The sequence below is a fragment of the Diachasmimorpha longicaudata genome, chromosome 3 (assembly GCF_034640455.1).
Source record: "Diachasmimorpha longicaudata isolate KC_UGA_2023 chromosome 3, iyDiaLong2, whole genome shotgun sequence".
In the NCBI taxonomy this organism is placed as follows: Eukaryota; Metazoa; Arthropoda; class Insecta; order Hymenoptera; family Braconidae; genus Diachasmimorpha; species Diachasmimorpha longicaudata.
Window position 1 is genome coordinate 8553564 of NC_087227.1, and position 14222 is coordinate 8567785.

Here is a 14222-nt window from a genome sequence, read left to right on the forward strand (position 1 = left end):
TACCACAGTAAATTGCCCAACGTGGAAAGTCTAAATGTTTTCGATGCAGCTCAGTGCATATCATGCAGGAATATCCAATCGAAAATGTTATCGAATATGAGAAACAGTGAAATCATTGTTCGATGAAAATTGACTATTGTTGGTTGCAATGTGGTAGATGGTGGTTTTGCTCAGTGAAAAGCCAAAACGAGATGAATTCCCGAAACAATGAACAAAGGGTGGAAATTAAAGGGGAAATGGAAAATCTGTGGCTCACCAGGAATATGCTGCTATCCTATTGAGTACAATTTCACAGGTTTACACGTCTAATTTTTTTTGGATTTCCTTTTTCATATTTAGAGACAGTTGCATGTGAATTTACTTGTTTGGCAAGTGCGACATCCATTCGTAAGACAATTTAAGTGTTGATGCATCAGCTTAGGGTCCCAGTATCGTACGGTGGAAAAGACCAATTACGATGATCATAATTATAATATTAAATGAAGATAATGAAGTGGTTTTATACCAACACCACTGAACCTCGTAAATTCAGGAGAAAATAGACTCAGTCTCATTTGAGTTAGAGAATTACCTCGGGGGGGGGGGGAGGGGTGCTTTTTAGTTTCAAGGAGTTAATGTGAGTTAATTCGAGTAATTATTCTTGGGTTAATTAATGCCCGGAGTGGTAAGGAAGGGAAATTCTTCATTCGTCAGAATTTTTTCGTTCTTTTCCAGTTGAAAAAGTGGAAGACGTGACTGCCTCATTTTCCTTTAAATCATACCACTTTTTTAAACCTCTATTTTTAGATGAAATCTGGGTTCAATTGAAGACTTTTTCATGGGGAAATTAAGGAACAATTGAATGAGTATTGATTTCTCCTGAAAAATGGACAGGAATTACGAAAAAGTTTTGACAATAGAATATTCTACGCTTGTCGTGATGAATAAATTGGGAATGACGTTTTTTCCTCTTTGCCCATCGATAAAATTATGAGATCCAATGCTACCACCAGAGAATCCCCCACGATCCAGTGGATGGACCATGTTCATGAAAAACGGAAATTCATCGGGGCAAAATTAAGTGAAATTATGCATGTAAAATGCTTCTGGGAGCTTTATAATCTGAAACAGCTGGAAATTGAAACTACTAAATGCGGATTATTCATTTTTCATTGCAATCACTTGACTATACACTCATACGAAAAGTCGTGATAATCTTTCTATTAAAAATGTACTTCTGTTGGATGACTTTTCCCGAAGAGAGTTAATTATTCACCAGAAGACTATTGATTAGTGGTTAAAAATTAACCAACATGATACAAAAGTCAGTGAATAAATGTCGAGATGCCCAAGTTGGAAATTATTTCTTTACACTTTTTGCCCATGACAAAGGTCATGACATTTCCACTTCCCCCCCGCTCCTCCATTCTATAAAACACGTTCACGAAAAAACCACTATTGCTGGATACAAATTCAGTAAAATAATGAATGCGAAATACTTCCGGGAGCAGTTGGAATTCGAAAAGTTTCGAATTACACTGGAAAAAAAAGTCGTATCAGGAATTGTCAATTGTAATTGCATCACTCCGAATTCATTCGAAAATTCCTCACAATATTTTCCGGGAAAATCGCTTTCATAAAAACAATACCTCTGAGAATTTCACAATGTACACACATACAACAGTTGCCATAATAATTTAATGTATGTGAGACCGATTACAGTAAAAACTGATACCAGTAGAGCATCATAACAGCATGAGAATGGGATGTACTCGTTAACCCGCATCATGAGTTACGAGGTCGTGAAAATGAGATTTGCAACAGTTCCTCGGTCGAATAGGCTTTTACGAGTTCATCGTGTCGGAGCATTCACTGATGCATTTGTGTTTTTTTTTCCCCCTCCTTTTTCACTGAAAGAAGGTTTAGGTACATCTCAATGATTACGCCGTAATCCTGCCATTGTGAGATTGTCCAGACCTCACTGTCTTTTATAGCATCAACGTATATTATGGAACAGTCAGAGAGTCAGAAAGACGTAAAGACAAGTGAAAGTAAGGACAGAATGATGGAGAAAAAAAAATAAGAGTGATGAGAGAATGGAGTGAAAGACGGAACGGAGATTGGAAGATATGGGGAATGGCTTTGGGAAAAGGCGCAAGAGGAAGTGGGGATAAAGTGTGAGGGGCAAAATGAATTGCTTTCGTGTTGGTAGGATCTTCATTCTGATTGCCAACGTCTTCATTCTTATCAGCTGTGGTGAGTCAGTCTTTTCTCAGTGAATGTTAAACATTTAAATCAAAAAGTTTTCTCTCTCTCTTGCACTTTTGTTTTTTAATCAACTAGTCCCTTGGCAAATAATTAACGGGATACATTCAGAGAGTACCCGCATGCTGTGCAAGTTAATTATCACTTAATGAAGAATCTAAAATACAAAATCCTCCCACTCTGCCGCAGGAATATTTACCATGCAAATTGGAGAAATGTGATTGCACTAGAGTCCGTGGGTTTTGTGGATATGATGGTGACGAGAGGTAGAAATCTACCCCGAGGAGAGATTATACCAAGGGTAACGTTATATCCTCAGATCTCATCTATTTCGCGATAATGGCGTGTGCGTTGAAACCCCACTTCTCCCACCCTCTCTATGCATGATTCCACGGGATTCTGGTATATTACAGAAAACTCCGAAGCTTTTGCAGTTGTTGAGCAAGTGAAATATTTTCTTCCCGTGAGAGAATTTCGAAATGGATAGCAGGGATTTTCTTTTCATTCACCGATGTATTGCGTGTTGTGTTGCATCACGCAGAGAATTCCTGAAAGAACTGAACAACCCCTATCATGATTCCCATCATAATGATGATGTTCTCCACTGCTCGATATGCTACTTCGAATCTTGTCCCAATTTGTCTTTGTCCAGACACGATGACTGAAAAGCTCACGCAATCGTGTCACGCAGTCTCTCCCGGGTCAGATCACCAGTGAATTTACAAAGGATACGGACATCCCCATCCAAAGCCCATCAATGCTCCAGATATCTTCATGGCATATCATCCAAAATGATCAATGTCACGTTATAAACTATTTACCGATGCAAATTTAGTACATCGTCACTGGAAATTCAACGCAGTAGTGCGATCACCAGTGCAAAATTTCTTATTTGTCGGGGTCCAGTGTCCACAAAATTTGTGAACTGCGTTGCTGGGATAATGCTAACACACGTAATGAATTTTCGCTTTACTCCCCTTTTCGAATTAATTATCTCTGTACAGATATATTTTACCCATCCATTTCTCATCATACCGTTGCGATTCACATTTTGGGAAAATACTGAGGTTTTGCTGATGAATAACACAACTGCACTTGTGGTTCGTGTAAATTTCCAACAAAAATATGGATTTGTGTATTGCTAGAATTATAATGAGGAATTGGAGAATGGGCGCATTGAGAGTGGATAATATGGTTGCACCATGGTTTCCATTTTAATGGAGTGGAGATTGAACAGTGATGGAAATATTTGACTTTTCAAATTTGGAATCGAGGGAGTAGTTGACCATTAAATAATCGTGAGGACCACGACCTACATAACCGACTATATTCGGATATATCTACACGAGCAAAATCAAATATGGGTTTAGCTATAGAAAACAGGGTCAACAAGAAAACATTGATTGTCACCTCCACCATGAGGTCCGTGGACGCGTACCTCATTTAGTCAAGGTCATGGAGACCATCATTGCTGAGAATTCTGTCATCTAGGCATAAGGCCAATATCGTAATGTGATAACTGGGCCCCATCAATTTTAACGCAGATATAATCAATCCTAGAACTCGTCTAATCAATCTCCAGGGGTATCCCGGACCCAGGGGGACCTCTCCTGTCGCCCATCAGCTCGCTGTGTTGTCCTAAAAAATCAATGACAGCTCACGAAACTGGGAGTTGTTAATTGCCCGGTTGCATTCGCCCCCATTCCTGATCACTTCAAGGAAAACAGAAACGTTGACAGGGAATCTAAAGCGACAATGTTTGAGGGGTCAGGACAGAAGCGAGCTTTCGATGTTTCTACTAATGATGCTTCCACTCTATCACCATCTCTCTCTCTCCCTCTCTTCTCCCTGTCCCTTTCTCTTTTCCACGCTTTCCCACACCACCACCGCACTTTCCCTCACTCCTTTTTGTTGCTTGCGGTATTACACAGACACCATTGCACATACACACGTTGATACACACCCTTGCCGTGCACTCCGACAATCCTCCCACTTTCCATTCATCCCTCTTCGCCATTTGGTAATCCAGGAATAATGAACAGCTGTCACTTGCAATACCCACGCCACCTATCCCAGCTACTGCTCTCCGGCAAATAATGCCGAGTTGGCGCGCATTTAATCATTTTGAATGTATCAGCTGATGTCGCAAAATTTTTTTTTTTTACGAAAACAGAGTTGATCATTCGGCGAATATTCCAATATTCATTAATTTCATAGGCGACAGATTTTTAATTAAACATTTTGACAGCAGAAGTTTGGAAAACGGTTGACAAACCGTTGAATGAATGTCAGTACTATTTTAAGGCGCTTTGCACAAGTGATTGAAAATTATGAGAAATCAATGAAATTGTCTAGAGGAAAAATTGGATCTGAGTTAATCACTTTATGAACGATGAAACCCTGATTTCTTACTGCATCATTCAGACGGCAGTGATACGTGAAAACCGAGGGGATGAGTTGTACAAACATGTGAGCCACTGAATGGATCGAATACTCAAGGAAGCGGCGATATTGAAAAACTCGTTTTCCGGTTTGGAGTTGGGGGAAAAATTCACCCAAAGCTGAGAATGATTGAGAAGCATCAGCTGGATAGAGGACCTCATATATTGCCCTGTCAAGAGTCCAAAACTTGTCAGGGGTCTGTATCATGATTCAGGATACTTGACGTTGAGAAGAGAATGATCGATTTCAACCCCTACACCCTCGCGTCCCACGATTTTTCCTGTCTGCGGTCGCCCGTTTGAAACTCCATTAGGCTTGAATTTTCGGCGGGAAATTTGAAATAAAATGTTAGGGAGAACCTACTGGAGCTGTTTTGCCGTGAAAAATTGTCAGAAGCATCCGCCGAAAATCCTATAAAAACAAGAATTTCTATGATGAACATGTCTGTTTACTGTCGACGTATTTTTCCCGCTAGGATTCACTCAGAACGAGTAGAGAAAAAAGGAGGAACGGTAGGAAGTAGGGGGAGTTGGGCGGGGATGCCTGTGTTTGTCCTCATTAGCTGCACAGCTCGAGCCAACAACCCTCTCACCCTTAAATTCAACTGAGGGAGTATGGAAGTATAGGCGAACGTGGAGAAGGGGGTGTTGGCGTGTGCTCCCGTGGACCCAATAAATTCAGTTGTCAGCCAGGCTCGAAGTTCACCAGCCAAAAGTCCTCTCTCCCTCGCAAAAAAAAAAAAGTTCAAAAAAACTTTACCCTTTTGATTTTCACGATGGGTTGAAAAATCATAATTGGAAGGGTGGATTTTAACGAGTCGGTAGTGAGAAAGAAAAAAAATTTTCCCCTATTGTCTCTGGGGGGGGGAAAAAATCACTGGTGCATTTGAGCAATCGACGTGTTTACACTCTTCCATTGCTATATTCTTTTGCTTTTCTCCTACTCTCTCTTCTCCTGGGGATAGTGTGGAAAGGTAAAAACAGTTGACGTACGCAGAAACGGAATTATCAACCCCCAATTCCCCTCATCACCGCTCCCCAGTTTCTCTTTCAACTGACACCCCCCCTCAGTCCCTCTTCCCCTTCACCATATGCACATCCCCTTGACACAGATATGCATTCCGTACACTTTTTTAATTCCGTTTTAATCTCCGAGTTATTGCTACTCTCTATGAGCTTTTCCATCCCTCGTCACCCCTCACCACCCCCACCGACTACTCCTCTTGTATTCTTTCGCAACATTCATTCATTCGTGTTTTTCAAATACGCTTTAGAGCTTCATATGACTTCTATGTTTAAACCCAACCCCCAGTTTTTGCTTACCTATGGGTTACAATTTCTACATCGTCTCCCCCTTTACCGTTCACCAACACGCGAAACATACACATAAAAATCCGGTAAATAATGGAGTAGTCCGTATATTTCGTAATAGAGTCATCCATTCACTTGTTTTTCTCGTGTCCAAGGGATTTTTTTACTTTTTACAGATGTGAAGAGATTTTTGTCTGCCATTTTTAGTTTTTTTTTAGTACTCCAAGCTTTATGGAAGCTGTGACACTGTTTTTATTTACTTGACAACAAACAGGCATTTATATGGTATTAAAAGTGAGACGAGATGAAAATTGTGAGTTTAGTTTGGGATTTTCCGAGGATTGTGTGATTACGTTTCATGAATTTTTCCGCTTTACTGTGACAGTCTCGTTTTCGTTATGATTTTTCATGGTAATTTCGTTTCGACGCAATGCATTTATTAAGAAAATGCCGGAAAATGCCATTAACACATTTGGGGGGGTTTTTTTGCCCAGACGATAGAATGATGGGGGAGGATGATGAAGGACACAGCTGACTCTATCCATCAGTGGGAAAGAGCATGTCGTCTGAATCCTCTGGAAAAAAAACTGAGTAAGATAGGGAAGCGAGGGAGAAGCAATAAGGGGAGATTTCCTATGAAAACCGGTGCCATTGGTGATCAACACTGCACTTGTCCAATGATCGATTCCACAGTTGTCAGCATGATTCTAATCTATCGGTGGTTCTTGTGACTATCAATCAATTGTATCCCTCCCCACGTACATTATCTTGTTAGTTGGAGGATTGGTTGGGAAATCAGTCGTATCTAGAGTGGTTAAACTGATTTCAGAGTGAAGACTGTCCGAAATTTGCAAATTATGAGCCTTTGGTTCATTTTTTTTTTCGAGTTATTGTGAGGAAACATTAACTAAATATGGGGAATTTATCACGTATAATTATTCTTTATGTTAACTTGCTATTGATCGCCGTTCAAGAAACTGTAACATGGCGACTCCAAAAATTATGAGCTATAAACTTATAAGCCGCGTAATTAATAAATTACTAGTGCATACAGGGGCTCAGAAATACCAACTCAGTAGTCTAGAAATTATTTTCCAATCCTCATAAAGAGCAGCTCAATCCAAATACACTCTCGAAAATTCCAACATCAAATTTCATCCCAACGAATGATATCCCCTCATTGCCGATAATATTCTCAGCTCGAAACTATTGAGACCCTCATGTTGAATACGGTACACTCATAATTTCAGCTAGAAGATGACCGTAAAAATTTATAAACTGAAATATGCAATAACCGAGACTCTCCAATTTTAGTTTCCGCCGGTCCAGGGTGAGTTGATGGCACTTGGTATCCAGCATGTATATGCACTGAAACCGTCTGTAGTTGAGTGGATAGGGAAGGCGGGGGGGTAAGGAAGGGAGATATCGGGTCAAACAAGATTCAGTCGTGCAACACGTGCGCCAGATTGTATCCAGTAAAGCTTTTTATAACCCCGGAGAACCCCTGTATGCTCTTTCGGTCGTGTTCTGGGTGGAGTGAACCCCAAAATTTTGTGCCATCTCATGCTCATAATATATGTGTATATACTTTTTGGTAGTCTTATTTCGGAGAGAATAAAGTGTAAGGTAACACACTGGTGAATAATAAAAATTCATGAATTAAATTGATCCTTCCATTGACAATTGAATCAGATGATTCTTTAATTTAGAATAACTCCCTGAAGCTTGATAAATGAAACACATTAATTGGACTGAATTGAGCACAGGTTTAATTGTATTACACGAATGAAATTGAAATACACATGGAGCAATATTCAATCACCATTAATTAGATTCCATATCAATTAACTGGATGAAGTCGCTCTTTTCGAATTAGTGATGAGGTCAATATTTTAATGTATTTCAGCTAAACAATTTTCATCAGCTGTCCGCGCATAGAATGACCGGAATTCCCTCTCAAATGGAATGTCTATTAATCAAAAATTATAAAGATCGCAAATACCAGAAATGTTTTGCTTCTAATTCATACCGTCAAAGGATTCAGAGTTAATCATGCTCCAGAATTACTCATAATTTGGATAATATCAAGCTCCCCTTTTCGCATTAGAATTTGCCAGAATCAGACATTTGAAAGCTGATGATGATTATCCAGCTGACGGTGTTAATACTCCAACGTTTGTTACTCAAAGGATATACACGAAGGGATAGAATACTCCAACGTGTGTATCATTCAACATCGGGATATCGAGGAAGTGATGATGAACTCCTACTGTTCATGTATACCTGGAGGAATGGAGAAATAGCTATAGAACAGGGATCAGTTGGCCCCATTGGCCGCGATCGAATTCCTCCACGCACGACTGAAAGCTCACCCTCATCCCCATCTCTACATCCTTCTCAACAACATACCACTGGCTGTTCTACACACCTGCACTGGCTAATGGAGGTCCTTCCACTGCATCGACATGGAAGACTATCTTCAGAATGACGGGAATGGGGTAAAGGAGATGGATAAAGCTTTTGGAGTTGCAAGTCCGTGAAGAGGATTCAAGGAAGGAGATGATTACATCGATAACGGGTAATTGCCATTACCTGAACTGCCCATTATCATGCACTAGTCTGGTCAATATGTGGAGACTTTATGAAATTGAGACATGAAAATAAGGATTCAGTATGTCATGGACTTTTATTGTTCAAGGATTGTACGTGAAGGTGGTGGACTAATATTCACTGTTGTCATTTGATATTGAAGATTTATCAAATATTCGAGTAACTACACGGCAGAATTCGGAATAGTAAAGAGAATATGGAGCATGAAAAATCGTGAAATGTATGTACAGTTGGAGGTAAATAAAATAGATGTGAAAAATCTCAAGATGACATGGGGACCGAGAGCATTTCAATATTTCTGAACTTCAGGAAAATGCCAAAAGCCTCTCGCCCTCTGACTTTTCTCATACTTTAATTTTTTTTCCCCCCACTCTTTTCAGTTTTCTTCAGCTGGCAATGCTTTTGAGGGAAATGCAGGTGTTTGACAAATAGAGGATGGTGAGATTTTACTGTGATTTACGTTGAATGCGCCAATTTATTCATTTAAACATTCATTTTCAGATATTGGAACTATCAATGGGGAGTATTACCGGCAGTCGATAATCCAGGGGTGAGCTTTGAGCAAGTATTTATATGCTGTGCGTTACATATGTGACGATTATTCACTTTTAGATAACGCTGAATGGAATTGCTGGTCTCAATAATCTCTTCATTGACAGGGATTTAGCAATAGTTCAGCGTGGGGATGAGCATTTTCGATGAAATTATCCGGTAGGCGCACTATTCCAAATTGGTTTGTTACGATTTTGCAAATTATGGGCTGCAGTTGTTTTCAAGTCCGATGGACTGATTGTGAGTGGCTTGTTGTGGTTGGTCTATTGATCCTTCAAACCATACGGTATTTCCGAAGGATACTTAACTACCAGATAGTTCTTTAAAAGGATTCCCGCTTGAATAAATTTTCATCGCACGAAATAACCAGATAATGAAGTTCAAATGGTTTGTTGAATGATTTCTCATGATAAATATTAGAGCATCGAGTTGTTTCGAAGTGATTTTGTCCCGCCAAATTCGTCCAGCCGAGTCCTTCTTTAAGAGTCTCTCCCCTTTAAAGAATTTGGTGAATCCCTCGTGATAATCTCCTCGGCCACCAATCTTTCGCAATCCTGATGCTCCCTCTGAAAGAATCCATTCAGCTCCACATACCCCCGGCGATAAGCGAGTAGATGGATGGATAGTTTTACCGATTATTCACCCCCGGATGATCATCCGACACACCTTTTCGAAATATTATCATAAATAAAAGACTCATTTTTACTGTCAGACTGAAAGTCTTTCCATATTTGATGTCGAGTCATGAAAGATCGAGGAAATTTATGAATCATGAGTCTCCACTCATAATTTTCGACCCTGAGAAACGAGTCAATCACATCACTTCATCACTCACAATTTCGATTCTATTACATTAACATTAGAAACCTGCAAATCACGATTACCCTGATTACTCAATGAATCATGAATTAATCGTCACTCCTGATCATCCATAATTTTCAATTGCTGCACCCCGATGACCGTTTCGATAACTGATTATCCATGAATCAATAACTCCCAATGTTGATCTGCCCAGCTCAGACATCCAAATCCTGATATTCCATTCCCCAAGGCACCATCAAGTTTCTTGTAATCCCGGTGATACCGGACCAGACGAATGGATAGTTTTACAGATTATCCACTCTCTGATGATCATCCCCAAATATCCAACACACCACCTCAGCATATTATCATAAATAAAGAACTCATTCCTCCTCCCACGGTGAAACTACTCTCAACTTAGATGCCAAGTCATGCAAAACTATTTTCCAAGAAGCAGCACCAGCACCAGCACCAGCAGAAGGACGGAAAATCTCGACGTTGGGTGCGACGTTGGCTAAAGAGTAACAGAAACTAAGGAGACACTGTGGTACGTACTTGGCATGGTTTACCACTGCTGCCCTCCCCTCTGTACCGCAGCTATCCCGAAGGAGACAAAGGGAGATTTGGAGTTAGTGCCGACACGAGTACGTCGTTTGGTATGTACAGTATATATATCTGTATCATCTGCAGCAACAGTCCGTGAAGCGTACGAGCATCTCCTCACCCCCACCACCCCTCATCCCAGTTGCAGAGGGTGAAATGCGAGGGGTAGAACATTCTTACTCTGGCTCCTCTCGATATACGCTGGATTACGTCAAACCCGGGGCGTAACATCCGGCGTCGGGAAGTTTCCGCCTGAGACTTTGGAGATCCTAGTTTCTCCCTTGCACTGGGTGTGTACGGAGTAATTGCACTTCAACGACGAGGACGTGGTCTTTCGAGTCAAACCAGAAGAGTGAAGGGATGAGGGATTCTGGTATAACCCAGACATTTTCAGAAGTTTGTAGAGTGGGGTATGAACTGCGGAATTCTCTAGGTTCTATCACGTGACGCGGAAAAAGAGTTGATGGGGGAAAAGCGTAGACGAGACACCAATGAACGATCCCCGACGGTGGATAAACGAGCGTGAATAATTCGCCGTTGGGCCTTTTCTATAAGGGATTAAACTGGCGAAGGATGGAAATGCACTTCAAGATGATGGAAATTGTAGGGGGAGGGAGGAGAAGGAAAATGCATCATCAAAGGATAGAAGCAGAAGAGAATCAAACCCGTATGAAGGTCCAATAACCTATCGAAAATCCTCTAGCCGTCTATCTTTACTCGGTGGGAGGATGCTAGGGCACAGAAGGTCTAGCAATTTATGGAGGTATATACATGTGGCTCGACTTGCCGAAGTGGGTACCAGCAAAATCCTTTGGCCAGCCAAGCTCATATAATCGTTCTTCAGAGGTTCCTTTTTTCAGTTATTTTCGTCCTATTTTTTTTATCGTAAAGGTCTTGTTGCTCTCCTCGGGTGTATTTTTCTTTTCCTCAAGGCCTTGCCCTTCCTTTATCCCCCTGGGGATGCGCTCATCCACGCGGAAATCATAGCACGTCCCATCGGTAAGCGAAATCATCCAGAATTCAGGATTGCTGGAGTTCAATTCCTATTGCGAATAGAAAGGGTGGAAACGTTTTTTGCAGAATGATGCGTGCTTTCGGTGCTTTTAGAACCTGAAGGAATGGGCTTTCCAAAGGCGATGGTTACATATCCGGGGACTGTGGCAGTTGCAGGGTTGCCGGGGTTCAAGGGCGATGTTACACCTTCTGGAATTTGGATGCAATTGTGCAGTGCTGCAGAGCTACAAGTTTGGGAATCTTGGACAAGTGTGTAGCTCTAGGGATACGAACAGATCATCGTCGTAGTAGCTTTCCACGTAAGACCTGGGTTTTGTGTCTTCTTCAATGATCCACTGATGGAAGACGGAATAACCTGGAAACCGAGATGAGCTGAAGACTAGTATGTCAGCCTTGACTCCTGGCTCTCGTCAGCAAATCATCAGCAGAGCACCACCAACTTGGAAAATAAAACTGATCTCGTATCCTCGCGACGTATTGTGCAACCATAATGTGCAAAACTTTGTACGCGTCATCCAATTGGATGTTAACTCCATGACATATCGATGAAGTCGCAAATGCTCGAGAAAGAGTATTCACTCCAATCGCTGTCGACATGGTGTTATACTCCCCCGGCAAGAACTTTTAAAACTTCCACCAGGTGCTTCCGATAATTGGATTAACTATGTTCCATTTCTCTTTCGTCTGCACACACCCTTTTCTACTCTTAGGATAAGTAGATCTGGAAAGTCAATAATCAGACAGGGCATCTTCCTCAACTGTCATCTCCCAGAAATCAAGTTGTTTGATAAATTTAAACTTGGCTTAGTGAGTGCAAATGCGTAAGTACTTCAATCTGTTCCCTCTACTACATTTCCCGTATCAAGAAAATTCATTCAAATCGATTCGTCTCTGGGGCTCTCACGATGCTGTAAGGAGAATTGTGATACTGAATACTCAACGAATGGCCTAGAGGTGGGTCTCAGAGAAGTTGAAAACGACGAGAAGAATAGAGCTCACCATAGAGTGTTTCGTATAGGTGTATATCGGCACGGGGATCTAGGGTAACGGTAAAGAACGAGTTTGATACCAGGGAAGCGAGATTTCTGAATGGGTAAAAGATATAGTTTGATGTCGAATAAGAGAGAAGCTGAGTGGGAATGGTATTGGATGTCACCGCGATGGAGATTACGCGCAGTGGCTTTTCAAAGAGACTTCTGATACTCTACTCGACATTGACAATTTTATTCTTCTCTGGATGGTGGGGGTAACCCTTTCACAAAATATTCCGCCAATGGTTGCTATTGAAATTTTATGAATAAAAATAAGGATTTCAACGTCGTTCATGGAATTATTATGTACCTGAATTCACCGGTAAATGTGAAGAGTTGGAAGTTTTTTTTTTTTTGAAAAGTTGGATGGTAGCTTTCCAACGAATTTAATATTTTAATTGAATTATAAATTTTGAAATTTTGCAAATGAAAGTTCTACTCCCGAGTGGATGGACTCGAGTGCATGAATATGAACGTAAACTTTCGGTCAATATTTGCACGAGTTGGGGGGGATCGATTCACTTATGGGAAATCAATCCTGCAAATGTTTCCTGATATCCATGAATGGATATGTCAATATTGCAGTAAATGAGCAACCGATTATGGGAATTGCATGGAGGTATTTCAGGTCAAATTCATCATCGGCTGACCCTCAATGTCTTGGAAATTGGACTGGTTTCAACTATAAATGAAATGCATTGATGACTATCCGAAAATTGATTACACTTAAAAATGCTCTCATTGACCATAATGAATTGATGATTTTTATGTCATAGATCAGCTGAATAAAACTAAAATTATTGAAAAAAAACGCATAACAGCGGAACGGACGGTCAAAAAAAAATTTGAAAAAATTGAAAAATAGTTTTTCTAGCTGCCAATGACAGGGGAAAGCAAGATCAATTTACAAGAGGATGAGGGTCACCGCTTGACTCATTTGACATGCAATATCTCCTATTTATTTTTATTTTCACTTTTATTTATTCCCATTTATTGCAGCTCCTCCAATTGTCATGAAATAATTATCAGACAGTGAGGCCGATGGGATTATCGGGAGCTCCTCAAAAATAATGTCAACAATTCACTGCAACTATTGAAATGAATTGATGCCCGCAATGTGAATGTATTCGAGCACACGATTCCTCCGTCAGAAAAAAATATCTATATGGATTATATGTGAAAAAGGTTGATAGGAAACGATGGGGATGAAAGATTCGATATATTACGCGGTGGGAAAATCCGATATTTCATTCATTCAGGGGCTTCCCGTGGACCCCTATAATGGCCAACGTTTTTTCATTCTATTTTTTATATTCACTTCATACTTCTCGGTTTTATCATTGAAATAATTTCCTCTCTCTCTCTCTCTCTCTCTCTCTCTCTCTCTTCATTTTTCGTTTCCCGGAGAAATTTTTTTTTGTTCCTATTCCGTTGGTGAAAAAAAAAGTTACGGACAATGAGGGGAAAATTTCTCGTTCTCGTTCTCAGTTGCAGTCACCTTTTTTTTTTCTAAGATGAAAGGGCGGGTATTGAATGTAGCTTTCTCCGTATCCTATAAACCGAGAAAATTCTACTGACGATATTTATCTTTCCCTTATCCTCAATACGCATTATG

At 40.5% G+C, this 14222-nt stretch overlaps 1 protein-coding gene across 9 annotated transcripts in view; it reads right to left on the bottom strand.

Moving 5' to 3' along the window:
* The window catches only part of Rbp6 (RNA-binding protein 6), a 329371-nt gene that overhangs the window by 50260 nt on the left and 264889 nt on the right, over positions 1-14222 (bottom strand). The gene's annotated exons all lie outside the window — the stretch shown is intronic.